The sequence below is a fragment of the Crinia signifera genome, chromosome 8, assembly GCF_055691185.1.
Source record: "Crinia signifera chromosome 8, ASM5569118v1, whole genome shotgun sequence".
Classification (NCBI taxonomy): Eukaryota; Metazoa; Chordata; class Amphibia; order Anura; family Myobatrachidae; genus Crinia; species Crinia signifera.
This window is the reverse complement of record NC_139224.1, coordinates 12,099,202-12,124,904: the sequence shown is the minus strand read 5'-3', so window position 1 is coordinate 12,124,904 and position 25,703 is coordinate 12,099,202. Positions and strand designations below refer to the sequence as shown.

Below are 25,703 nucleotides of genomic sequence, written 5' to 3'. Positions count from 1 at the left end.
TGTATGTAAACCAAATTTTTTATTTTTGAAATGTAATTTCATGGCTGTTCATGTTCTTTGAGTGCAGATTACTCTGGAACCAAACGTTCCAGTTTCACTGGACCAAAATCATTCAAAGTCTACTCAAAAGTTCTTCAATATGATACTTGTCTCATGTAAATGGGTCAGTTGGTTCCGAAGATATAGCCAGTTAAATGAGATAACTGGTTAAAGGGGGGGAGGGGTGGTTTTCTCTCCCCCTCACACCAGAAAATGCAGGGACTAGGCTGGTGTAAAAGGGGCCAACCTGGGAATAAATTTTCTGGTGTGAACGGGGTATTATTTCAAATAGCCAGGACCTGCAGTGCTCTGAATGCAGCCAGGCTCTGCCACTGTCAGTGGCTGTCACTTCTGCCTGGCGGCGGCTGTCCCCTATTTACTGCGAGTATGTATTCCCCCTTGGCAATGAGCATGTAATCCTACATGGCAACAAGCATGGAACCTCTGGCAATGAGCATGTAGATAAGCAGCACTTACTGTATGTAGCATAATTTTTAATAGGCATTATGGTGTTTGGCATAATACGTAATGGACATAATGGCGTGTAACTTAACGTGTAATGGACATTATGGTGTAAATGTTTAATGCGCACCTTTGGTGGACAATGTCCCTGTTTATCAAGCGTATTGTGAATTTTGTCTTAATCTGTGTGGCATTATGTGATTTCTGGCTAAATCCGTGTGGCATTATGTGAATTTTGGCTCAATCCGTGTGGCATTATGTGAATTTTGGCTTAATCCGTGTGGCATTGTTTGAATTTTGGCTCATTCCATTTGGCATCATGTGTAAGGGGCAATATTGGGGTCTAGTATTTTGTTGCATAATGTGTAGAAGTTATATATGGTGTTGTACACTACACTCAAGGACACTTTTGTTGCCATGGTGGGCCTGCATAGTTTAAATGCCAGCGCCTATTTTTAATCCCATTCCCACCCTTTCTCTGCCGCTCTCTTAGCATGTACACTGGCACCACTAACACCGTCCCTCCCCCACATAAACCCTCTTTTATCATGGTGCCCCCCCTGTCATTTTATCCTGGATCCGCCCCTGCCTGTGTCCATTTCATTTGTGTGGACGTGTAAGCCCGTGAGAGTGGCACCGCTACCCTGCTTATGTATATGTTCCTCTGAGTGTATTTATTGGAACTCTGAGTGCCAGTCTGTTACCGACTATCTATATATATATATATATATATATATATATATATATATATATAATAAAACTATGGGTTGGGATCATTTGGTCTACAGCATGATGGTCGACAGTCATTAGGTCAACACCATTAGGTCGACATGGGGAAAGGTCGACATGGTTCTAGGTCGCAAGGTCATTAGTTCGACAGGTCATTAGTTCGACAGGTCATTAGTTTGACAATGTCTAGGTCGACACTCAAAAGGTTGACATGGGTTTTTTCACTGGTTTTTTTTTTTACCTGAATGTCAACACAGTTGACATGGACACAGTTTGAAGTTCACTGCATCCTTCGCTGCGCTCAGCACACTATTTTATTCTCCCACCACGTCCTAGTGGATGGTACGGCATGAAATACCGCCTGTCGGCACATGTCGGCTCAAAAAAAAAGTGAAAAACCCCATGTCAACCTTTTGACTGTCAACCTAGACACTGTCGAACTAATGACCTGTTGAACTAACAACCTGTTGAACTAATGACCTTTCGACCTAGAGCCATGTCGCCCTTTTCCCATGTCGATCTAGACCCATGTCGACCTTTTCCAATGTTGACCTAATGGTGTCGACCTAATGACTGTCGACCATCATGCTGTAGACAAAATGACCGCATACCATATATATATATATATATATATATATATATATATATATATATACAACTTGATGCGGTCCGGCACTCTCCCCTCTCCATACACTGGACCTCGGTGCCCTCCAAACAAACAGGATAAGTATGGCAATAAGAGGCGGCACTCCAAGGATTTGCAAAAGAATTTTTAGTGATGGGTAGACACCAACGTTTCGAGGCACCAACGCCCCTTTGTCAAGGTGAGTAAGCTGTATTTTACTCACCTTGACAAAGGGGCGTTGGTGCCTCGAAACGTTGGTGTCTACCCATCACTAAAAATTCTTTTGCAAATCCTTGGAGTGCCGCCTCTTATTGCCATACTCATATATATATATATATATATATATATATATATATATATATATACATTACCGGTGAATATCTGTGCGTCCATTAAAAGAGGCTAAAGCATTACGCATTACACAGTTATGTAATATAATATACAATGTAACATGATAAATACCAGGTACTCAAATCATAATTCTAATGGTAGCATTATATAAAACACGTAATGGCGAAAGATGGGCGGCCAATCAGAAAGGACAATAAATGAGGCACTTACACAACACGTTGAACGAGAACTCTACTTTTTATCAATAAAGTGATCAATATATAAAATTCTCTTACTTCCAGCACCGATTAATCTCGTTCAGTTACTTCCTGCAGGTAGTAATGGAAATGTAAGTATAAAAGGTCACAGTCCTCGGAGATGTCAGCAGATACTGTACTGATAAAAGTCTCTTATGTGATACCGTGTATCTGATACTAAATCAATAAACCTAGTCCCTGTAATCTGTACAAAAGTCATATAGTATACTGCAATGGCCGATGTTTGGGCAACAGAGCAATCATTGGGGAGTGCTCAATATTGTGTAGGTCAACTATTTCCAATTAACTTAAACAATACATATTTATTAGTCATTGACTTATAATGGTAAAATTATTTTCTAAAAGAAACCCAAGGACTAGCAATGTTTTAGTTCAAAAGCAAATATCATTAAAACATTATTTTACTTCATTTAGTAACTAAAACAAGCATTAAAACGAAGGAAATAATGTCACATTAATAACATGGAACATGAACAAAATACTGTATTTCTTTTGGCATATAGACCAACTGTTCATTAGGTCTTGTTGAATTCAGGAATGCATCTCACCGACGCGTTTCATCAAAAGACTTCTTCAGGGTTGGTTTTTAAATTCATTATCAATACATTCGTTGGGTTGTAGTAAATTTACTCCTAGTCAGTACTTCCCCGTATATATAACACATGGTGGGGATAGAACCCATGACCTCAGTGCTGTGAGGCAGTAATGTAACCATTACACCATCCATACTGCCCCGTATATATAACACATGGTGGGGATGTCTGTCTGTCTGTCTGTCTCTCTCTCTCTCTCTCTCTCTCTCTCTCTCTCTCTCTCTCTATATATATATATACTGTATATATTTTATTAACAGATTCTTATATAGCGCATACATATTCCGCAGCGCTGTACAGAGAATATTTTCAACATTCCCATCATGTACACGCACACATAGACATTCTAAGGTTAATTTGTTGGGAGCCAATTAGCCTAACAGTATATTTTTGGATTGTGGGAGGAAACCGGAGTACCCGGAGGAAACCCAAGCAAGTACAGGGAGTGTATACAAACTCCGCACAGTTAGAGTCATGGTGGGAATCGAACCAATGACCTCAGTGCTGTGAGGCAGTATGCGCTATATAAGAATCTATTAATAAAATATATACAGTATATATATAGAGAGAGAGAGAGACAGACAGACAGACAGACAAAAGAGGTTAACCATCTTGCCCCGACCCGAAACAAGGTATACAGCAGCTCTGGCAAGGTATCCACTGTGACAGAAGGGCCCAGGGTTACTAACCACCAGCCAAATCACTCCTACCCCCCCCCCCTCCTCGAATCCGGCAGTATGTCTACTAGGCAATTCCTGGTATTTGCATGAATTCAGGGCCGGCCTTAGGCATAGGCCAACTAGGCAATTGCCTAGGGCATTTGGAATGCCTAGGGGCATCAGCAGCTTCTGCTGATTAAAATGATATGCAGCATATTCTGTGTGTGAGTGAAGCTGTATCTGCATATGAAATAGTGTATTCATGGAAATCACTGTAACATAGCATTCCATATGCAGGTACAGCCACAGTCGCACACAGAATATAGGCATGCTGCATATCATTTTAATCAGCAGAAGCTCCTTGTGTGTGCTGCTCATAACAATGCAAATAAGATGAATTTTCAGCAAAAAAGGCACTGAATGGGTGTGCTGGTTCTATTTAAAATATTGCGGGTAGGGACACCAAAATGATGACTGCTATGATGAGGGTTGATGGTGCTGGGAAAGGGGAGACGGAACTAGTGGCAGTGCTAGGGGGCAACAGTCAAAATCTTGCCTAGGCGTAATTTAGGCTAGGGCCGGCTCTGCATGAATTAATCACAAGTCTAAGAAGGAACCTAAAAAAAAATTGTCATTTTATTTTTATATATATTTCATTATTACTTTTTCTCTTGTGTAGAAAATTGTCTTGAAGTGATTTTCCAGTACTGTATTAAATAAATGTTTCACTGCAGTATAATTAATATTACATTTGGCCTTTAGCTCCATTGTAATTTAATTGCATGTTGTCACTGTTGAACTAAGTAAACAGTTGTTTGCCGCCAGTTATCCCATTACGTTTACCTATGACTTCCATACAGAACATCTGTCAGACGGTACAGGTTATACCCGATACAGTACTGCAGTACAGCGCCGTCAGCTATAGGATGTGACATCGGCCCTGCCATTACATCGCTGAATAATACAGTCTCATGTATTAACATTACATTGTGTGGATATAGCAGACAGCTCAGTAAATAATGATATACAATGTAACAGATGCAGATTTCACAGGTAGAACGCTTGGCATCAGCACAAACTCCGGGATAATTGGAGACGTTAATTCTGTAATAATAATATCTCTGCCAAAGACAAGCAACACAAGTCGTCTCTAAGCAACCAACAGAGAGGGGCAAAATGAATGCTCTTAATAACTGCTATAATGGAAATAATATAAATTAAATATTAAGACAAATGATCGCAAACAATATTAATGCACCTGAGTTATTGTCAGTGCAATAGAGAATGAGGGTAATGCGATAAATCGCAGACTTCCTCTCGGTTATTATTATATTGGTTGACAGCATTGGTAATCTCCTTACGTTGGCACCAGAGGTGGGGTATATAAGGCAGCAAGTGCACAGTCAGTTCTCCAAGTGTTGGGGCAGAGTAAGGATCTCAGGGTTTAATTGTGGTGGTGTATTATTAACCCCTAGGCGGTTCCACTGTATAGCGAATACAAGAGCTGGCCTCTCTAATCTGATGCCCTAGATAAGATTTTGGCTGGTGCCCCCTAGCACCGTTGCTAGCTACCCTTATACACATATTGCCCCACACAGTAATGCCTCTTACACATTACACCACACAATAGCATACCTCCCAACATGACCCTCTCCAGGAGGGACACAATGCTCTGTTCCTGGACTTCCTTCTTAATTTATGATTGCCATCACCTGTTTTAAACAGGTTAATTGATAAGAAAGCTGCTTCACCACAGGTGATGGCAATCATACATTAAGAAGGAAGTCCAGGAACAGAGCGATGTGTCCCTCCTGGAGAGGGGCATGTTGGGAGGTTTACATTAGTAAGGCCCTTATACACATAATTGTGATAGTTGGGCCGGCGGCTAGGTCAGAGCCTTTCCGAAAAGGCAGCCTTTTGGGGTATACAGGGGTTAATGCCTGCCAAAAGTGGTCCAAGGAAGGACAACCAGAGATCTGGCAGCCATTGGCTTCCACGGTTGCTAGCAAAGGCTAACCTGTCTGGGCTGATCCTGCAGAGAAGGTTATTTTAAATGTAATAGTGTAGACATAATATATATAACATCTGAACAGGGGTGAAAGTGGGCCGGAATGTGGCAGAACTGTGGTCCGTCAGTTGTGTTTGTAGGCGGAACACTTTCTGCCTCTGCCAGTCCATCTTGTACAGCTGGTACTCTGTACAGGCAGTGCTGCCTGATTTATGAGACTCTGCGCTGCGCTGAACCTCCCACGGCACCATCCGTCAGTCTATCAGAGCTCCTGCAGTGGGTGATTGACTTGGAATGACTTACGAGTTGGCCCCATAATTGAAAGGGGTTTATCGCAGCAGCTGAGTAAGTCTGTGGCCACTCAGCCGCTGCACTCACGGGAAGGGGAATATTCGATGGTAGCGAATGCAAATGGATTTGCAGAAATTCGCATGACTGCGATGCCATTCGCAGTTATTCACATGGGCAAGATTTTACTCTGGGTGGGGGGTCAGCAGCAAACTGATCATTGGCCTTTGTAAAATTAGCAGCCCAGCAATCAAGTCTGAATTACCCCATATATCCAATCAACTTTATCATTTTCAAGGCTTAGTACATCTAGCCCAGAATGAGACCCGGACGCCTTGAAGGAAAACCTGGCACTGGAATTCTTTGGACCTGAGTAAGGTTAGAATTTAAATTCCACCCTCTTCATAACTTAGCCCCAGCCACAGGCAATGATGTCGGCTTGGGTAATAATATATAATAAGAAGAGCCACATGTTGGTAACTAACACTCAGGGCTATTTTTCAGCAGGCTCCAGCAGGAACTGTGGCCCTTATTCTAGTTCACTCTTTCTGACAAAATATCTTAGATGGACAAAACCATGTGCACTGCAGCTGGGGCAGGTGTTACTTGTGCAGAGATAATTAGATTTGGGTGGGGTTTTACACCTGCCTCACCTGCAGTGCACATGGTTTTGTCCATCTAAGAAATATTTTGTCAGAAAGAGTGAACTAGAATAAGGGCCTCAGTTCCTGCTGGAGCCTGCTGAAAAATAGCCCTGCTAACACTTACAGTACTGCTTAATATTCCCAAGCCCACGTCGACTGCGTACTGACAGATAGATCCGCCAATCTCCGTATGCTCACCTATATTGTGTCTTATAGAGAGCTTGCAGAGAAAACACCTAAACACATGTACAGTACTGTATGTGGGTGTTACGTTATACTGTATGCCAGGTATTTATTCTCATGCTAGAGTAAATCTCGGTGGGAGATCGAGCAGTTTCCAGGGTGCCTGCAATTGTAAATTTAGCTAGCGCTGGCTGACTGGCGGGGTACCTCCTGTGTGCGTGTGTGTTATGTACCTGTGTGTAAGTGCTGGCTGCAAGTACTGCAAATCAGGGACCCCCTGGGGCTCGGTGCAGAGTCATCCGAAAACTAGGAGTCCATCCAAACAGAGAACAAACTGAAAGAGAGATGTTCTAAAGAAGCGGGGAGTCTGCGAGTATCAGTAACATGTCTTTGATGGAAAGGAGACACAATTTCTGTAGTGATAAATATTCCCTTTGATGTAGGACTGTCCAGAGGCAGAACTCTGGGAGGCAATGGAGTCATCTGCCGCCGGGCTCCTGCTGCCAAGGGGGCACCTTTCCTCCCCAGTGAGTTTGAATAAGTTAATTGAAAGCCGTTGATATCGTTTCTGTGGCTGTCTCCTCCTCCTAGCAGGACCATAATTGTCACTCTTTATTGTAAACATAATATTCATAACATGCATACATATATTTATATAAGATGGTGTACTGTATGTGTGTGTTGGGGGGGGCACCAATTTATACCTTGCCTCCGGGCAACTGCGACGAACTTACTCCACTGAGACTGTCCCATACTTGTCCTTCATCAGTCCTTAAACATTTATTTTTATCAATGTTTTATGTTACTAATTTACTAATATATAAATATATATATCATACTTGCCCACTTTGTAAAACAAAGAGTGAAAGGGGGGCGGGGCGAGGTTACATTTTGGGGGCGGGGCGAGGCTGCCGTCACCAAGCCCCGCCCCTATGACTGGCAGCAGCATCAATTTGCGGGTCCGTGGATGGGGGGGAGGGGCTAAAATGACGCAAAATTACGTGATTCCCATCATTTTAGCCCCGCCCCCTCCCCGCGGACCCACAAAATTCTGAGTTTATTACCACGGGGAAGGGGGGAACTGCGAAAATGCGGGAGACTTGCCCACCTTCCAGGGGGGGGGAGGGAGGGGGGCTCCGATTTGCGGGACCCTCCCGGCCATTCTGGGAGGGTAGGCAAGTATGATATATATATAAAAGTATATACAAATGTACTACACCTGTGTTCTGGAAAAATAATATCCAATTGTTGTGTTGTGTAAACCACTCCCGCATTTTACTTGTTACTATAAAATTGGGATCACCTCACTATTTTCTCTGTGTGGATCATAGCGGTGACAGTGCCTAGGTCGACGGGCACAATGTCAACTGCAAAAGGTCGACATTGAAAAAATGTTGACACAAGCAATAGGTTGCCGTAGAAAAAGGTCAGCAAATGAAAAAAGTCAACATGCAAGTTTACAAAAAAAATATGCACTACAATCATTGGGTGCTCATGTCGGCAGGTGTCAATGATGACACCTGCCGACATGGGCACCCAATGATTGTAGTGCATACGATCGCCATAGTTTCATCCACATGGACTGCATTCATAGTCGATGCGGATCTTAGCATGATAAAGTCCAAAGAAAGAAAACTAATGTGTCGACCATTGACACGGCTACTTATTACTTGTGTCGACTTTTTGCCAATGTCAACCTAGTGCATGCCAAACTTTTGTCCATGTCAACCTAGTGCCTGTCCAGCATCCATGGTCGACCAACAGACTGTTGACTTAAATACCGTAAACTTATGGTCCCGATACTATATTATATAACAAGCCTTATTGGCACTTACAGCTACTGTACTGTATCCGCGGTTCTGGACTTTGGATTTTGAGCCTGATTGTTAGCAAAGCAAAAAAGCACAGAGCTGGGCGACACCATGCAGCGCTGCAGGTGGGGCAGATGTAACTTGTGCAGTGAGAGTTAGAAATAGATTGTTTCTGTACGGGTATACTGGCTGTTTTATTTTTACACTGCCATTTAGATTTAGATTTGAATTTAGATTTAAGTTAGAACACACCTCACCCAAATCTAACTCTCTGCACAAGTTACATCTGCCCCACCTGCAGTGCAGCATGATTTTGCCAATTTTCTGGGGTTTTTTTGCTAACAAAACTGAATCAGGCCCATTTTCAATATTCTGGAGCCTAGTAATGAATGGGCTTGTAACTAACATTTACTAACATATTACTAACATTAATTATAAGTGGATAGGTCATTAGGTCTACAGCAGCTAGGTCAACAAGCATTGGGTTGACACCACTAGGTCGACAGGCAACAAGGTCAACATGGGTTTAGGTCAACATGTGTTTAGGTCAACATGGGTCTAGGTCGACATGGGTCTAGGTCGACAGGTCATTAGGTTGACACAATCATTAGGTTGACATGGGCAAGGTCGACAGTCAAAAGGTCGACATGGGGTTTTTCACTGTTTTTTGAGCCGACATGTGCCGACAGGCGGTATTTAATGACCTACCATCCACTAGGGCGTGGTGGGAGAATAAAATAGTATGCTGAGCGTAGTGAGGCACCGTGCCCGAAGCAATGCGAGCGATGCGAGGGGATGCGGTGCACTTGAAACTGTGTCCATGTCAACTGTCTTGACATACGGGTCAAGAAACAGTGAAAAACCCCAAGACAGGACGAGGCCCATGTGCAGAATCCTCCGTCCAGGCTTCTGCCTATCTGCCAGGAGCAGAGGCGTAGCTAGGGTGGCGCCGGCGGAGCTCTTGCTCCGGGCGCCAATGGCTTGCAGGGCACCCCCCCTACTGTGTCCTGTGTGGCTTCCCCATCCCTGGGGGGAGGGGTAAAGCCTGCACTGCTGCATTGCCCGAGCACTGAGCAGGAGGGAGACGGGGGTAAGCCATCGCCGCTGCGTTGCCCAGACCGGAGGGAGAAGCTGGCGCCCCTGCATTGCCCTGGTGGCAGGGAGTGGGGAGAAGCCAGCGGGAGGAAGAGAGGGGAAGCAGCACCGCTGAACTCCCAGCCAGACCAGAAGCATCTACTACCATCACCATATGCTATGTGAGGAAGACATTGATGGTAAGGTGAGGTACAATGGAGGGCTGGGGAGGGGGCAGGGCTGCTGCTGAGTTCTGGGGAGGGGGAGTTCTGCCACTGAGGGCTGGGGAGTGGGTGCTGCTGGGGAGGGGTAGCACTGTGACTGTACTGCACTGCCACTGAAGGCTGGGGATGGTGGTACTACTACAGAGGGCTGGGGGGGGGGGGAGCACTGCACTGCCACTGAGGGCTGGGGATGGGGGTACTGCTACTGAGGGCTGGGGAGGGAGGGTGCTGCCACTAATGGCTGGGGAGGGGGGCGTGATATGAGCTCGATCCGGGTGCCCTGGCTGCACCCTACACCACTGGCCAGGAGTAGATTTGTACAGTAGAGTAGAAGCACTAGAGTGCTCAGTCCCTTCTGAGCATATTTCCTGTGATTTCCACCACCGTCATTGGACTCTGGAGGGTAAGTATTAAAAAAAAACCATTATAAATACACCATTGGATAGGCCCCATGGTGAGAACAGATTTGATGACCAATCTCTGCTCTAGAACGTTGATCCCAGGGCATCTTCCTGCAGGTCCCTCGAATGTCCTCCCCCGTTTTACTGTAGAAGAAATCCCCAAGAAGAGTTTGAAATTGATGTAGCGCTGAGCTTTTCTTCTGCTCCCGTTCATCCCCGAACTGGCTGCTGAGGGCGGCAGACAAGGCGACAATGCAATCAAAATATTATTTTTTCAACGTATATCTGGTAAAAATAATTTTTGAGCGGTAAACGGCGCTAAATGTACCGACTTCTGTTCCCTCAGATCCATTCACACCTCTTCAAGTGTATCAAGTGACTCATTTCATTTATTTTCCTTTTTACTTCCCATTTCTAAAGATGTTCCGGCTGCGCGGCTGCTTTTTGTCTACACTCATATTGCTATATAATTATGGAACCAATCACATTAACCTTCCAGAACAATTCTTTAGTGTTTTCAGCGATATCTGCCGCATCTTGTTCTGCGGCGGTGACGGATGGGAACGCGGATTAGCAATAGTCACAAAGACACAACATTACAAAACATTCCCGGGTCATTGTGTGCCCTTTCCACAGCTTTTTGGAGAATTTTTATATTTTCCTATGCGATGATGTCACTTCTTATCACACGTAGGTGGAGGGTGCGCGTCCAACCCAATCACTCGTTTCATCGATTGACCAATCAGTTTGGCAGCATAGGTAGTAGTATACGGCCCCTGGGTCATAAGTGTCTAGGTCGACAGTCACTACAGTAAGTCGACCACTATTGGCTAATAGGCAATATGTTGACTTAAAAAAGATAGACATGGACAAAAGCTCGACACAAGAAAATTAAACATGTAAATGGTGAACACAGAAAAAGGTCGACACACGTTTTTCAAAGGGTTTTCGTGCCTATGTCGACATATGTCAACATGGACACTGTGTTAGTGTAGCGGGTCCCCTCCTATGGCTTTCTGCACTCGCCATGCTTCGGGCACGATTATATTCTTCCTCTGGGCCCACTGGGAGGGATACGGTCATTTGGTCTACAGCATGATGGTCGACAGTCATTAGGTCGACACCATTAGGTCGACATGGGAAAAGGTCGACATAGGAAAAGGTCAACATGTTTTTAGGTCAAAAGGTCATTAGTTCGACAGGTCATTAGTTCGACATTGTCGACAATCAAAAGGTCAAACATGGGATTTTTCACTGTTTTTTGAGCCGACGTGTGCCGACAGGCGGTATTTCATGCCCTACCATCTACTAGGGTGTGGTGGAAGAATAGAATAGTGTGCGTAGCGAGCGATGCGAGGGGATGTGGTGCACTTTAAACTGTCGACTGTGTTGACATCCAGGTCAAAAAACTGTGAAAAACCCCATGTTGACCTTTTGACTGTCGACCTAGACATTGTCGAACTAACAACCTGTCGAACTAATGACCTTTCGACCTAAAACATGTCAACCTTTTCCCATGTCGACCTAGACACATGTCAACCTTTTCCCATGTCGATCTAATGGTGTCAACCTTATGACTGTCTCGACCATCATGCTGTAGACCAAATTATCCCAACCCCACTGGGATCGGGAAGTAAGAACAAGTCAGCTTAAATACAATCAGAAAAAAAAGCCCATGTTGACCGTTTTCTGTGTCGACCATTGCCTACCTAGATCATGTCGGCAGCGAAACGTTTCTATCGCCACAAGCAGCGAGCACAAGGCATAAACATCCCAATATGAACGTGTCTAATTTGCAATCATGTTCCTCACTCATTAATGTCAGCAGAACATTATACGGCCCCGCTCAGCATACGGGGCCCCAGATATTTATAGCAGGGAAATAAATGATTTGTCCACATAGAAGCAGTGAGGAGATTCGGTCTGTGCCAAGTCTGGTAAAAGCTGTTGTTAATTAGCAGCCCACAAACACATTTAATGAGGAGACACCACTTAGTGCCCAGTTGTTTGTGAATTAGTAATTGATGCCCACGGTTTGTCCCTGACATGTACAGAGAGGCTAAGCCGTCGCTCGGGGCAACGTCCTCTGTTCTTGCAGGGATTTGGTCTAACATCAGAGCAAACCCCCAACCCAGACTCATTGACTTTCTGACTAACGGTTGCTGAATATCAAAGAGATTATGGAAAGGTCTGGACATCGTCAGAGGGGTTTAATGGATTTGTTTGTCCTTTCATTTATTATTTATTACCAGTTATTTCTATAGCGCACACATATTCCGCAGCGCTGTACTTAAAAAAAAATCTGAAAGGGTTATACCTTTACCATTGGTTCTGCTGAAGCCATGGGCTTTTCCTTAAAGGCCATACCTGCCAGTTGACCAGGGGGACAAATGGGGTACTACCAAGATCAGCTATCTACAAATTTTAACCACTGTTAAGACTGCAGTAACCCAACACCAAGGAATAGATCTTTGCAATTGGCCCCAGTCATGACTTTTGGGCCACATTCCTGGCTTTGGCCTTCAACGCGTTCAGGTGGAAACCAGTTCAATGAAATCAGATATATTTAAGACTAATTTTGCTTTAAGTAACATGACCGCCTTATGCGTTTACTATTGTTGTATACTGTTTGCACTGTGTTTTCCTACACAGATAGGGGTGCATTTTAGACATTCCCTTCTCTTGGGCATCAGGTCCTGCGGCCCACTGTAAGAAGTGCTGTACTGTACTATGGGCCCAATTCAGCCCTGATCGCAGAGCTGTGAATTTTCAGACCTGGCGATTTCCCGGAGAACCACTCATGCGTATGATCCACAGTGTGCATGCACGAGCCCTCTGCGTGGCCACAGGGCTGATCGCAGGGCTGCAATCAGCTCTGAATCGGGCCCCGCACAAGCTCATAAAGAGTTAAGATAAAATGTCTCATTGTGTTTGTGTAAATGCCCAGTATGGTCTATTCTGCATAAAGAACGCTCTCTCTGCATATTTACATATATTAGCGTGAGTAGGAGATGCCACCACACTTTGCCAATTGGAATTGAAATATCATCCAGAGATTGCTGGACACGTGCCTGGCATCGCCATCCATCAGATCTGAGCAAAGTGTTTTTCAGACGTGGAGCCCTGTTTACGCACGAGGAAGAGTCATGAGAAACACATTGTCACACTAAGGACAACTTGTACCCCCACATTAGGGTGTCATCAAGGTCTACGATGAAGGTACATAAGTTTTCAGGGGGGTTCAAATTTGCACAGGAGCAATTTTTAATGTACGGAGATAGGCCCCGCCCCTCCCCGCGAATGCTGTCAATCAGGCAGAGGCATTGGCATTTCTGGGATCAATTGCAGGACCAGTTCCACGTGTGCGCAGCAGTTTTTGATAATTGGGATACTGTCGTTGGATCGCTTATCTGATCCAACCTGAATAACCGCCACAGTTCAGCAAAGTATTTGGCATGTTTGTTAAAAAATATTTAAAAAATGACCTCAACCTCCCATGTACTAACCGTGTTTATGGAATAATTATACCCTTTGTTTTAATTGCTTATCTGCACAGCGTTGTTTATCAATAGACTGTCCATGTGAATGGGCCACAATGCACTTGCGCAACACCCGCTAGCGAAGAAATCCTGCTACTTTTTTCCTTTGCTAGTTCACAAGAAGCTCGCGTCTGGGAGTTGTAATGGGTCGTTTAGTGGGAGTGTTAAGAAAAACGCAGGTTAATCAGGACTAGTGGCCGATCCAGTGGTGGGGCTCCAGCACAGGTCAAAATTCAAACAGAGCAGTATCAACCGCCAACGATCTCCATCTGGGACTTACTGGCAGTGGGTGTGTCTCCCCTATATCGATTTTGCACTGCCGCCTCGCCACTGCTAAACTTTGGCCAGCCCATCTGAGTTACCCTCGGGGTGCTCATCAAAACTATGCTGCAAGGGCCTGCGACACTGCATCCAATGACACAGCTTTGGCTTGCACCTATTTTCTGCAACACTGCCCGTTGCCGCACACAAAAACGTTGATCAATGTTGCGGATTTTGGCCAACAGTTTGGGGGCTTGTGCGCCCCTCATCTCCGACCATCAGGAAACTGCGTGAAAATCAAAATAGTGTCAAACTTGATATTAGCCCCATTGTGCTTGGGATTGTGAAGTGTTACTTGGTCCTGGAAAATGTGGGCATCACGGACGGTGTAGTGGTTAGCATTACTGCCCCACAGCGCTGAGGTCATGGGTTCTATTCCCACCATGTGTTATATATACGGGGCAGTACGGTCGGCGTAATGGTTAGCATTACTGCCTCACAGCGCTGAGGTCATGGGTCCTATCCCCACCATGTGTTATATATACGGGGCAGTACGGACGGTGTAATGGTTAGCATTACTGCCTCACAGCGCTGAGGTCATGGGTTCTATTCCCACCATGTGTTATATATACGGGGCAGTACGGATGGTGTAATGGTTATAGCATTACTGCCTCTCAGCACTGAGGTCATGGGTTTTATCCGCACCATGTGTTATATATACGGGGCAGTATGGACGGTGTAGTGGTTAGCATTACTGCCTCACAGCGCTGAGGTCATGGGTTCAATACCCACCGTGGCCCTAACTGTGCGGAGTTTGTATATTCTCCCCGTGTTTGCGTGGGTTTACTCCGGGGACTCCGGCTTCCTCCCACAATCCAAAAACATACTGGTAGGTCAATTGTCTTCCAACAAAATTAACCTTAGAATGTCTGTATGCGTGTACATGTGGTAGGGGATATAGATTGTAAGCCCCACTGGGACAGGGACTGATGTGAATGTTCAACTATACTCTGTACAGCGCTGCGGAATATGTGTGCGCTATATAAGAGACTGTTAATAAATAAATAATACATTTGTCGCAGCATTTTTATTTGCATCGCAGGGAATGAGAGGGATCGAGAGACGGCTCCGCACTTGCTGCCTCCGGTTCTGCCCAGAGAAACATAGAGGTGATTTCTAAAGTTTGTCCAACTCGGATCTGCGCCACGTCCTGGAACACGAGAACAAAGTGGAATTAACGTCCTGATGTTTTCCTCAATAGATGACGCTTCGGCGTTTTTTCCTGCTGGGTCTATTACAAAGTGAGTTCAGGAAGGGAATAATCCTCTGGTTTAGGAGATAGCTTTCTCTCTCTGGGATATAATTGCCGACATTAGCCGCTGATGAGTGATTGAAGATAATACAGGGAGCCCGTCCTTCTAGAAGCTGGATTGATTCTGCGGGATCGGCTTATTTTAATCCACACGTATCCCACAGACAAACTGATTTGTAGAGACGCAGGGCATTGTGCTCTGTGCTGCTGCAGAGCATGTTCCTCCCGTACCTTCTGCCAAGTTGGGGATCAATCTGCAAAACGTTACAAAGAACAAAAATCTTGTTTCCTAAAACAAATAAATGTATTCACTTTACCTCCCTGTTACTATCTGTGCTCCAATACATTTAGTTCCTGGGCTGTTGTAGCTTTCTCTGTGTCATCACCTATAAGCCGGCAATTGGATCGCTCTGGTCATTGGGAAATTGCTGTACAAGGAGAACCAAGGGCAAATCATTACTGGGGAATAAGAAGGGGCTGGAAAACGTCATTATAATGCCAGAACCATCACTGTCATTAACGGGAATGTAGGGATGTCGGTGGTCAGGCAGCCGACACCGGGGTCCCGGTGGAGGGAATTCAGACGGGGGTTCAGTAAAAATACTTACCTACTCCCTGCCGCCCCCTCCTAACCACTCCCCACACAGCCTATCCCTCCGCGCTACTGCCTAACCCCCACACCTGCCACCTAACCCTATCCCCTGTAGCCTATCCTCCCCCACTACTAACTAACCCCCAAACCCGCCACCTAACCCTATCCCCTGTAGCCTATCCTTCCTCGCTACTATCTAATCCCAAAACCCGCCAACTAACCATAACCCCTGTAGCCTATCCTCCCCCACTACTAACTAACCCCCAAACCCACCACCTAACCCTATCCCCTGTAGCCTATCCTTCCGCACTACTGCCTAACCCCCACACCTGCCACCTAACCCTATCCCCTGTAGCCTATCCCTCCCTGCTACTAACTAACCCCCACACCCGCCACCTAACCCTATCCCCTGTAGCCTATCCCTCCCCGCTACTAACTAACCCCCACACCCGCCACTTAACCCTATCCCCTGTAGCCTATCCCTCCACGCTACTGCCTAACCCCCACATCCACCACCTAACCCTATCCCCTGTAGCCTATCCTTCCCCACTACTAACTAACCCGCTACCTAACCCTATCCCCTGTAGCCTATCCTTCCCCACTACTAACTAACCCGCTACCTAACCCTATCCCCTGTAGCCTATCCTTCCCGCTACTAACTAACCCCCACACCCGATACCTAACCCTATCCCCTGTAGCCTATGCCTCCCCGCTACTGCATAACCCCCAAACCTGTCACCTAACCCTATCCCCTGTAGCCAATGCCTCCCCGCTACCGCCTAAACCCCAAACCTGTCACCTAAGCCTACCCCCTGTAGCCTATCCATTCATGCTACCGCTTAACTCGCACACCCGCAACCTACCCCTACTCCCTGTAGCCTACCCTTCCCCCCTACTGCCTAACCCCCAAACCTGTCACCTGACCCTATCCCCTGTAGCCTATCCCTCCCTGCTACTAACTAACCCCCACACCCGCCACCTAACCCTATCCCCTGTAGCCTATCCCTCCCCGCTACTAACTAACCCCCACACCCGCCACTTAACCCTATCCCCTGTAGCCTATCCCTCCACGCTACTGCCTAACCCCCACATCCACCACCTAACCCTATCCCCTGTAGCCTATCCTTCCCCACTACTAACTAACCCGCTACCTAACCCTATCCCCTGTAGCCTATCCTTCCCCACTACTAACTAACCCGCTACCTAACCCTATCCCCTGTAGCCTATCCTTCCCGCTACTAACTAACCCCCACACCCGATACCTAACCCTATCCCCTGTAGCCTATGCCTCCCCGCTACTGCATAACCCCCAAACCTGTCACCTAACCCTATCCCCTGTAGCCAATGCCTCCCCGCTACCGCCTAAACCCCAAACCTGTCACCTAAGCCTACCCCCTGTAGCCTATCCATTCATGCTACCGCTTAACTCGCACACCCGCAACCTACCCCTACTCCCTGTAGCCTACCCTTCCCCCCTACTGCCTAACCCCCAAACCTGTCACCTGACCCTATCCCCTGTAGCCTATCCCTCGCCACTAGTGTCTAACCCCCACACTCACCACCTAACACTCCCCACACAGCCTATCCCTCCCCGCTAGTGCCTTGCCTAACTCCGGAATACCCTACTGCCTAACCCTAATACAATACAGAGAGCATTCTAGTGACCAATGTACAATAAAGAGAACAATGTAGTGACCAATGTACAATATTTATAGCAATCTAGTGACCAATATACTATACAGAAAACATTCTAATGACCAATTAAAAAAAAAATTAGTAATCTAGTGACCAATATACAACACAGAGATCATTGTAGTGACCAATGTACAATACATAGAGCATTCTAGTGTCCAATGTACAATATATATATATATATATATATATATATATATATATATATATATATATATAGTCATTCTAGTGGGCAATGTACAATATATACAGCATTCTAGTGGCCAATGTACAATATATATATATATATATATATATTATATATATATATATATATATATATATATAGATCTATATATATATATATATATATATATATATCTATAGATATATATATATATATATATATATATATAGCTCATTCTAGTGGCCAATGTACAATATATAGAGCATTCTAGTGGTCAATGTACAATATATAGAGCATTCTAGTGGCCAATGTACAATATATAGAGCATTCTAGTGTCCAATGTACCATATATAGAGCATTCTAGTGGCCAATGTACAATATATAGAGCATTCTAGTGGCCAATGTACAATATATAGAGCATTCTAGTGGCCAATGTACAATATATAGAGCATTCTAGTGGCCAATGTACAATATATAGAGCATTCTAGTGTCCAATGTACAATATATAGAGCATTCTAGTGCCCAATGTACAATATATAGAGCATTCTAGTGGCCAATGTATAATATATAGAGCATTCTAGTGTCCAATGTACAATATATAGAGCATTCTAGTGGCCAATGTACAATATATAGAGCATTCTAGTGGCCAATGTACAATATATAGAGCATTCTAGTGTCCAATGTACAATATATAGAGCATTCTAGTGGTCAATGTACAATATATAGAGCATTCAAGTGTCCAATGTACAATATATAGAGCATTCTAGTGTCCAATGTACAATATATAGAGCATTCTAGTGTCCAATGTACAATATATAGAGCATTCTAGTGTCCAATGTACAATATATAGAGTATTCTAGTGGCCAATGTATAATATATAGAGCATTCTAGTGTCCAATGTACAATATATAGAGCATTCTAGTGGCCAATGTACAATATATAGAGCATTCTAGTGGCCAATGTACAATATATAGAGCATTCTAGTGTCCAATGTACAATATATAGAGCATTCTAGTGGTCAATGTACAATATATAGAGCATTCAAGTGGCTAATGTACAATATATAGAGCATTCTAGTGGCCAATGTAAAACACAAATGTAGAACACAATTCATCCTTTGATATTAGTGTACAGTAACAATAATCATTACCTTTTATGAGGTTCAACTATATTTAATTTGGGCAAAATTATATAAAAATTTACATACAAATGTATACACTTACCTATTAATAATATTGATAAAAAAATGTTTTTTTTTTTTTGCATTGCACATACAGTAATATGCTTTGTTATTGCCTAATTATTACAATATTGAATAGAACAGGGAACATAAAATGAGACATTCACACTGCAGTCACCAGCGATGAACAGATGGATTTTAAGCTTTTTAATTATACAAGATGAAGCTTTTTGATAAGATCAGGTACAGAAAAAAGCAAACATGAACAGGCAAGTGCAGGCAGGGCCAGGAGAGAGCAGGAATGGGCAGGAGAGGGCAGGAATGGGCAGGATAGGGCAGGCAGGGCCAGGAGAGGGCAGTAACGGGCAGGAGAGGGCAGGCAGGGCCAGGAGAGGGCAGTAACGGGCAGAAGAGGGCAGGCAGGGCCAGGAGAGAGCAGGAATGATCAGGAGAGGGCAGGAATGGGCAGGATAGGGCAGGCAGGGCCAGGAGAGGGCAGTAACGGGCAGGAGAGGGCAGGCAGGGCCAGGAGAGGGCAGTAACGGGCAGGAGAGGGCAGGCAGGACCAGGAGAGAGCAGGAATGGGCAGGCAGGGCCAGGAGAGGGCAGTAACTGGCAGGAGAGGGCAGGCAGGGCCAGGATAGGGCAGGAGAGGGCAGGAATGGGCAGGAGAGGGCAGGCAGGGCCAGGAGAGGGCAGGAATGGGCAGGCAGGGCCAGGAGAGAGCAGGAATGGGCAGGAGAGGGCAGGCAGGGCCAGGAGAGAGCAGGAATGGGCAGGAGAGGGCAGGCAGGGCCAGGAGAGGGCAGTAATGGGCAGGAGAGGGCAGGCAGGGCCAGGAGAGGGCAGTAACGGGCAGGAGAGGGCAGGCAGGGCCAGGAGAGGGCAGTAACGGGTAGAAGAGGTCAGGCAGGGCCAGGAGAGAGCAGGAATGATCAGGAGAGGGCAGGATAGGGCAGGCAGGGCCAGGAGAGGGCAGTAACGGGCAGGAGAGGGCAGGCAGGGCCAGGAGAGGGCAGTAACGGGCAGGAGAGGGCAGGCAGGGCCAGGAGAGAGCAGGAATGGGCAGGCAGGGCCAGGAGAGGGCAGTAACTGGCAGGAGAGGGCAGGCAGGGCCAGGATAGGGCAGGAGAGGGCAGGAATGGGCAGGAGAGGGCAGGCAGGGCCAGGAGAGGGCAGGAATGGGCAGGCAGGGCCAGGAGAGAGCAGGAATGGGCAGGAGAGGGCAGGCAGGGCCAGGAGAGAGCAGGAATGGGCAGGAGAGGGCAGGCAGGGCCAGGAGAGGGCAGTAATGGGCAGGAGAGGGCAGGCAGGGCCAGGATAGGGCAGGAATGGGCAGGAGAGGGAAGTCAGGGCCAGGAGAGGGCAGGAGAGGGCAGGAATGGGCAGGAGAGGGCAGGCAGGGCCAGGAGAGGGCAGGAATGGGCAGGCAGGGCCAGGAGAGGGCAGTAATGGGCAGGAGAGGGCAGGCAGGGCCAGGATAGGGCAGGAATGGGCAGGAGAGGGAAGTCAGGGCCAGGAGAGGGCAGGAATGGGCAGGAACAGGCAGGAGAAGGCCAGCAGGGACAAGAGAGGGTACACAGAATCAGGATAGGGCAGGCAGGGGCAGGAGAAGGCAAGCAGGGATATAATAGGGCAGGCATGGGCAGGAGAAGGCCAGTATGGAGAGGAGAGGGCAGGAATGGGCAGGAGAAGGCCAGCAGGGACAAGAGAGGAAAGGCAGTGTCACGAGAGAGCAGGCAGGGACAGGATATGGCAGGCATGGGCAAGTGAAGGCCAGCAGGGACAGGATGGGGCAAGCAGGGACAGGAGAAGGCTGGCAAGGGCAGGAGATGACAGGCAGGGACAGGAGATGACAGGCAGGGACAGGAAAGGGTGGGAGAGGGTCCCATACACTGGCAACTCCTAGGGCAGTCCTATTGCCTTCTGTGATTAGCCCATTGCTGAGGCCTTCCCTTCTTACCTTTCCCTGACCCATCCCCCCATCGATGGTTTGTGCCATCAATGGAAGTCACTTGCGGCACCACTGACCGTGATTTATATTGGTCATGCCCTGGACAGGTTATTGTTTTGGCACAATCATTTCCTGAAATAACATGTGCTGCTGTGAATACTGAAAGGATGTCATTGGCCACAGCGTGGTGCAGCCCCACACACACTATAAAACTGAAGAGGAGACGGGAGATGAAAATACTGATACCACAAGGTCCTTAGACAAATGCAGCACAATTCCCAGCTGTAATGGTGACATAAGTGCTAGGCATCGAAGGTGACAATACAGTAGGACCCTTTAAAATTATTTTCATTTTTTGCTGTTTTCAAGCTGTATTCCCCCCCCCCACCCCCCCGAAAAACTAAAATCCTTCCCTGTGAGGGTATAATACCAATGCCTGGCGCCCGGGCCCATCCATTACATCTCCGCAAGGCTTCCTCTTGCCATTTCAGGCATGGCCACCCATCTGGACAATAAACCGTACAGCTCGGCTGATAAAGAGCCAGCTAAATGCAGTTAATTCCAGAGATCAATATTACATCTTACATTCCCATGATGATTAATCAACTGTCGCCAGAAAACAGCAGCTGAGCAGATTGCGGATAAACAAATCACACAGCCAATTTCTCCTCTAGCACCGCGTTTGGATTGGACCAAATTTTTTGACAGGTCTTTAAATAAAATTGCCCTACTTCAACGGCTAAATGCATTCTGAAGAATAGAATAGATTAGCTTCACAATGCAACAAGCCAAACAGGGACACTGTTCCATTAAATAACGCCAGCAGTCAGGCTGAACATGTTTTTTTCCCCTCTATAAAACCCTTTGAAATAAATGAGCAGGGAGATACATGTGTACGGGCGGCTGCAGATCCCAGAAAGGAGGATTGTGGACACTAGAGATAATACCGGAGCCAGGCAGACTAGTCCGGGATATATTTGAAGGGAAGGTGTGTCTTTGGCATCCTAGTCAGTGTCTTCCCCATTTTTCATTGGATGCTCGTGGGCATTGCTCCGCCACCCGCTTACGATGGACCTACGTGAGGAGAGGTGCGCAGGGCCATCGTAATGGTCAGGCACGCTAGACGGCTGCCCAAGGACGCACAATTCTAGGGGACTCTGAGCAGGGGGCCGGTGGTAGTCTCACAATCAAAGTGGTGAGGCAGCGTTCTGTGCCCGCTTCGCTGGTGACAGCCAGACAGTGAAAGGCTGTCAGCATGCTTATTGGTGGAACGCTGGAGCTGTACACCAATCACAGTGCAGCAATTCTCTATCCGCCTCCAGGCCTGCACAAAGACAGTTAATGGCTGTCAACATGTTGATTGGTGATTGACTAGAGCACCTGGGAATCTATAGTGGGTGTGGTGTGTGCGGTGAACACAGGCCCCTGGCAGTGGTGTAAAAATGGTGGTGGGGGAGCTGGCACAGCTGGGTCACCAGGTCTCTGCAGATTCCATGCAGTTTGGCTGTCCGCATGGAAATTGCTTGAAATGGCCCAAAAAAATGGCTGCCATATTGTTATAGACAGATGCTAGAGATCCAACTCGACCTCTAGCGTCTGTCAGGGAACAGCATGTACAGAACTACTGAAAAGGTTGTGTCTAGAGCCACTTCTGTTTCTTGACCAGGATGTGATGTTAGGTGAGGGCGGAAGTTGTTAGATGCCCTCACAGTGTTATTTTATCTGCAATTTACATAGGTGTAGGTTATTTTCTTTAATTTCAGCTGGATTGTACCCTCACGTGCTTGCTTCGCTCACCACGATTCAGGCACGGTGGCTAGCTTCGCTTGCCACAGATTTCTATTCCCTCTCCAGGTATACATGGACCCAGTGCATGATGGTAAACGTCAAGAAACAGAAGCGAATCTAGCTGCAACCGTACCAGGAAGTGCAGACACTAAAAACCCCTATCAACAAGCAGGAAACTAACTGGCAATGAGCATAGAAACCCTTGGCAACATGCAAAAATATATACAGTTAATGATAATACATATATATATATATATATATATATATATATATATATATATATATATATATATAGTTTGGACGACCCGGCACTTCCAGTAGCTGTATTCAATCACCTGGGTGCCTTTGCAGAAATATACACACGTTGGTTAGATGAAGAACCCCAGAGGGTAGAGCATCACACGGCACTCCAGGATTTGTGATGAAGAAAGGTTACTTTTATTAGCAACAGTTTCGAGGCCCAAAGCCTCTTCGTCAGGCTTACAACAGGAATAACAATAAAGTGACAAGGTGCTTACCTAAATAGTGTATGCAGGGTCCCCCATTGCCGTGGACCGTGGGTGGCATCAGACGTCGGGCGGAAGTGGCCGGAAACCGTGCTGACGCACGGAGACACACCTCTGTCTTTCCGGCTCTTACTGATAGGGTACAGAGGCACTGCGTCCCGTTGCCATGCAAACAGGGGCGTGCTTGTGCCGTTACCAGGGTTACCGGTGCCGCTGACCACACGGCTGGGGACTGAATAAAGTGCAAGTGCTAGGTGCTGTGAAAAAACAAGAGAATAAACATACACCATACATGTAAAATGCACAGCAGCTGATGCATATAATCATAGAACATGGAGCAACTTGGGGGTAGCTGTACTGAGCGGATCGTAGACATACAGAAATGACAGCTTGACAAAGTCGACCAATTATGTCGACAGCGTACTTTGAGATAGTCCCGGAGAGCTTGGAAAAGGGAGGTAAGACGCCTGGCTTAAGTTAAGGAGTTCCACATGATCCTCTCATTAAGCCCTTTAGGAGCTACAGTGTCTAACTTGAAGATCCACCGTGCTTCAAGCCTTAGTAACGCCTTTTGTCTGTCACCACCCCTGGGCATGGGGGGGGACATGGTCGATAATGTAGTATTTTAGAGAGGACCAAGGGTGTTGTAGACGTTTAAAGTGAACAGCCACTGGCTGTTCCATGGGCCGATTTTCCAGTGCAGCTTTAATGGCGGATCTGTGCTGGGCCATTCTTTCTTTAAACTCCCGTGTCGACATGCCAAAATAGTAGAGGCCACATGGGCATACTATGACGTACAGGTAAGCACCTTGTCACTTTATTGTTATTCCTGCTGTAATCCTGACGAAGAGGCTTTGGGCCTCGAAACTGTTGCTAATAAAAGTAACCTTTTTTCATCACAAATCCTGGAGTGCCGTGTGATGCTCTACCCTCTGGGGTTCTTCATCTAACCAACGTGTGTATATTTCTGCAAAGGCACCCAGGTGATTGAATACAGCTACTGGAAGTGCCGGGTCGTCCAAACTGTGTATATTGCATTCCGAGCAAAGGAACGCTAAGGACCAAGGCTCCCAGCCAACTATCTCTACAAGGAACGCTACCTGCACTAGCAGCTTACTCCATTCATCATGGATTCTACACAAGCACCGACTGGAACCTCGGGGATAGCTGTTACCCCACGTGGTGAGACACTCACCTTTTCGGAGGATGAAGTAGCCCACGTACTATTTGCTGAGGAGACTCAACCAACGGTGGACGTGGAGGACATATACCACACCATGCTAAAACTCAGACGACGAGAGATCGATTATCAGCAGCATGGACAGTCATTATCAGACTACTATCGTCAAAAATTTATCCCAAGAGGATTTAGAGTCCGCAATGTTCCCACCATCGGCAGGTCAAGTCCAGAGTTCTGCAGGCGTTGGGTAGCCGTGCTCAACAAGTGCAGCCTGGACTTGATGGTGCTGGTGGTGGAGGAGGTGGGCAAAGAATTGGCCAAGACGAAAGAGAAAATCACAAAAATTTCTGTGGAACATCGGGACATCCTGGCATCATCGGACTTCGACAGCTGGTCTAACAAACTCCGACCGGAGGACCACGCTGCACAGCTGTTATAAAAACTCACTTTATTGTCACTTTAAACTGTGTTGGTCCTGACGAAGGTTTTATACCGAAACAGCGTTGACTGTTAAGCACTAGTAAAGCTACACCGATTTTCACTAAGTCCCGGAATGACGCCTGGTTATTTCTACCTACATACACAGCGGCATTGCCGACTGGAGGAGGGCACCCGGGCAGGTACCTTCAAGAAAGCGGGGAGTGCTGGACATAATTGAAGACTATATTGCAGGGACACGATCTCTTTCAACCTTGGTGGATATGGAGAGAGGGAGCAGTGAAGACTGAGATTGGCGGTAGGAGCAGATAGGGACTGGAGGTGGGCTAAAAACTGTCACAGCTCAAAGTGAAAGTAAAAACAGTCACAGCTCAAAGTGGAAGTACACTGCAGAAGCCATCATTTTGGCTAGTGATAAATGATAATTAATGTATGGGGGTGCCAGAAACTTTTTTTGGCTGGGAGGTGCAAGTCGCACACCCTTCACCCATACTTTTTCAGTACTTACCCACATTGTGATGTTTCGCCCTGTAGGAAAATCACTGGAAAAATGGCACAGCCGCCATTTTCCAGGAGACCTGTGAATGCGCACAGTGCTAGGGTCTCCTAGTGACTCTATGTACAATCTATTGCTATGATGGCTAGAGTGGAAGGGTCTCCTACAGAAACTCTTGCTCCCATTGGCTGGAGCTATCCACCAATCAGACAGTATACATCTAGAATCTAGAAGTGCTGGGTTACTGGTAC

At 46.4% G+C, this 25,703-nt stretch overlaps 1 long non-coding RNA gene across 1 annotated transcript; it reads right to left on the bottom strand.

The window, feature by feature from the left end:
* Window positions 1-15,251: 15,251 nt before the first annotated feature.
* Window positions 15,252-23,490, bottom strand: LOC146026935 (uncharacterized). The gene is made up of 3 exons (XR_014454581.1): window positions 23,351-23,490; window positions 15,806-15,888; window positions 15,252-15,714 (listed from the first exon to the last, which is right to left on the bottom strand). It is a non-coding gene; the product is annotated as an uncharacterized LOC146026935 (long non-coding RNA).
* Between the last annotated feature and the right edge of the window lie 2,213 nt (window positions 23,491-25,703).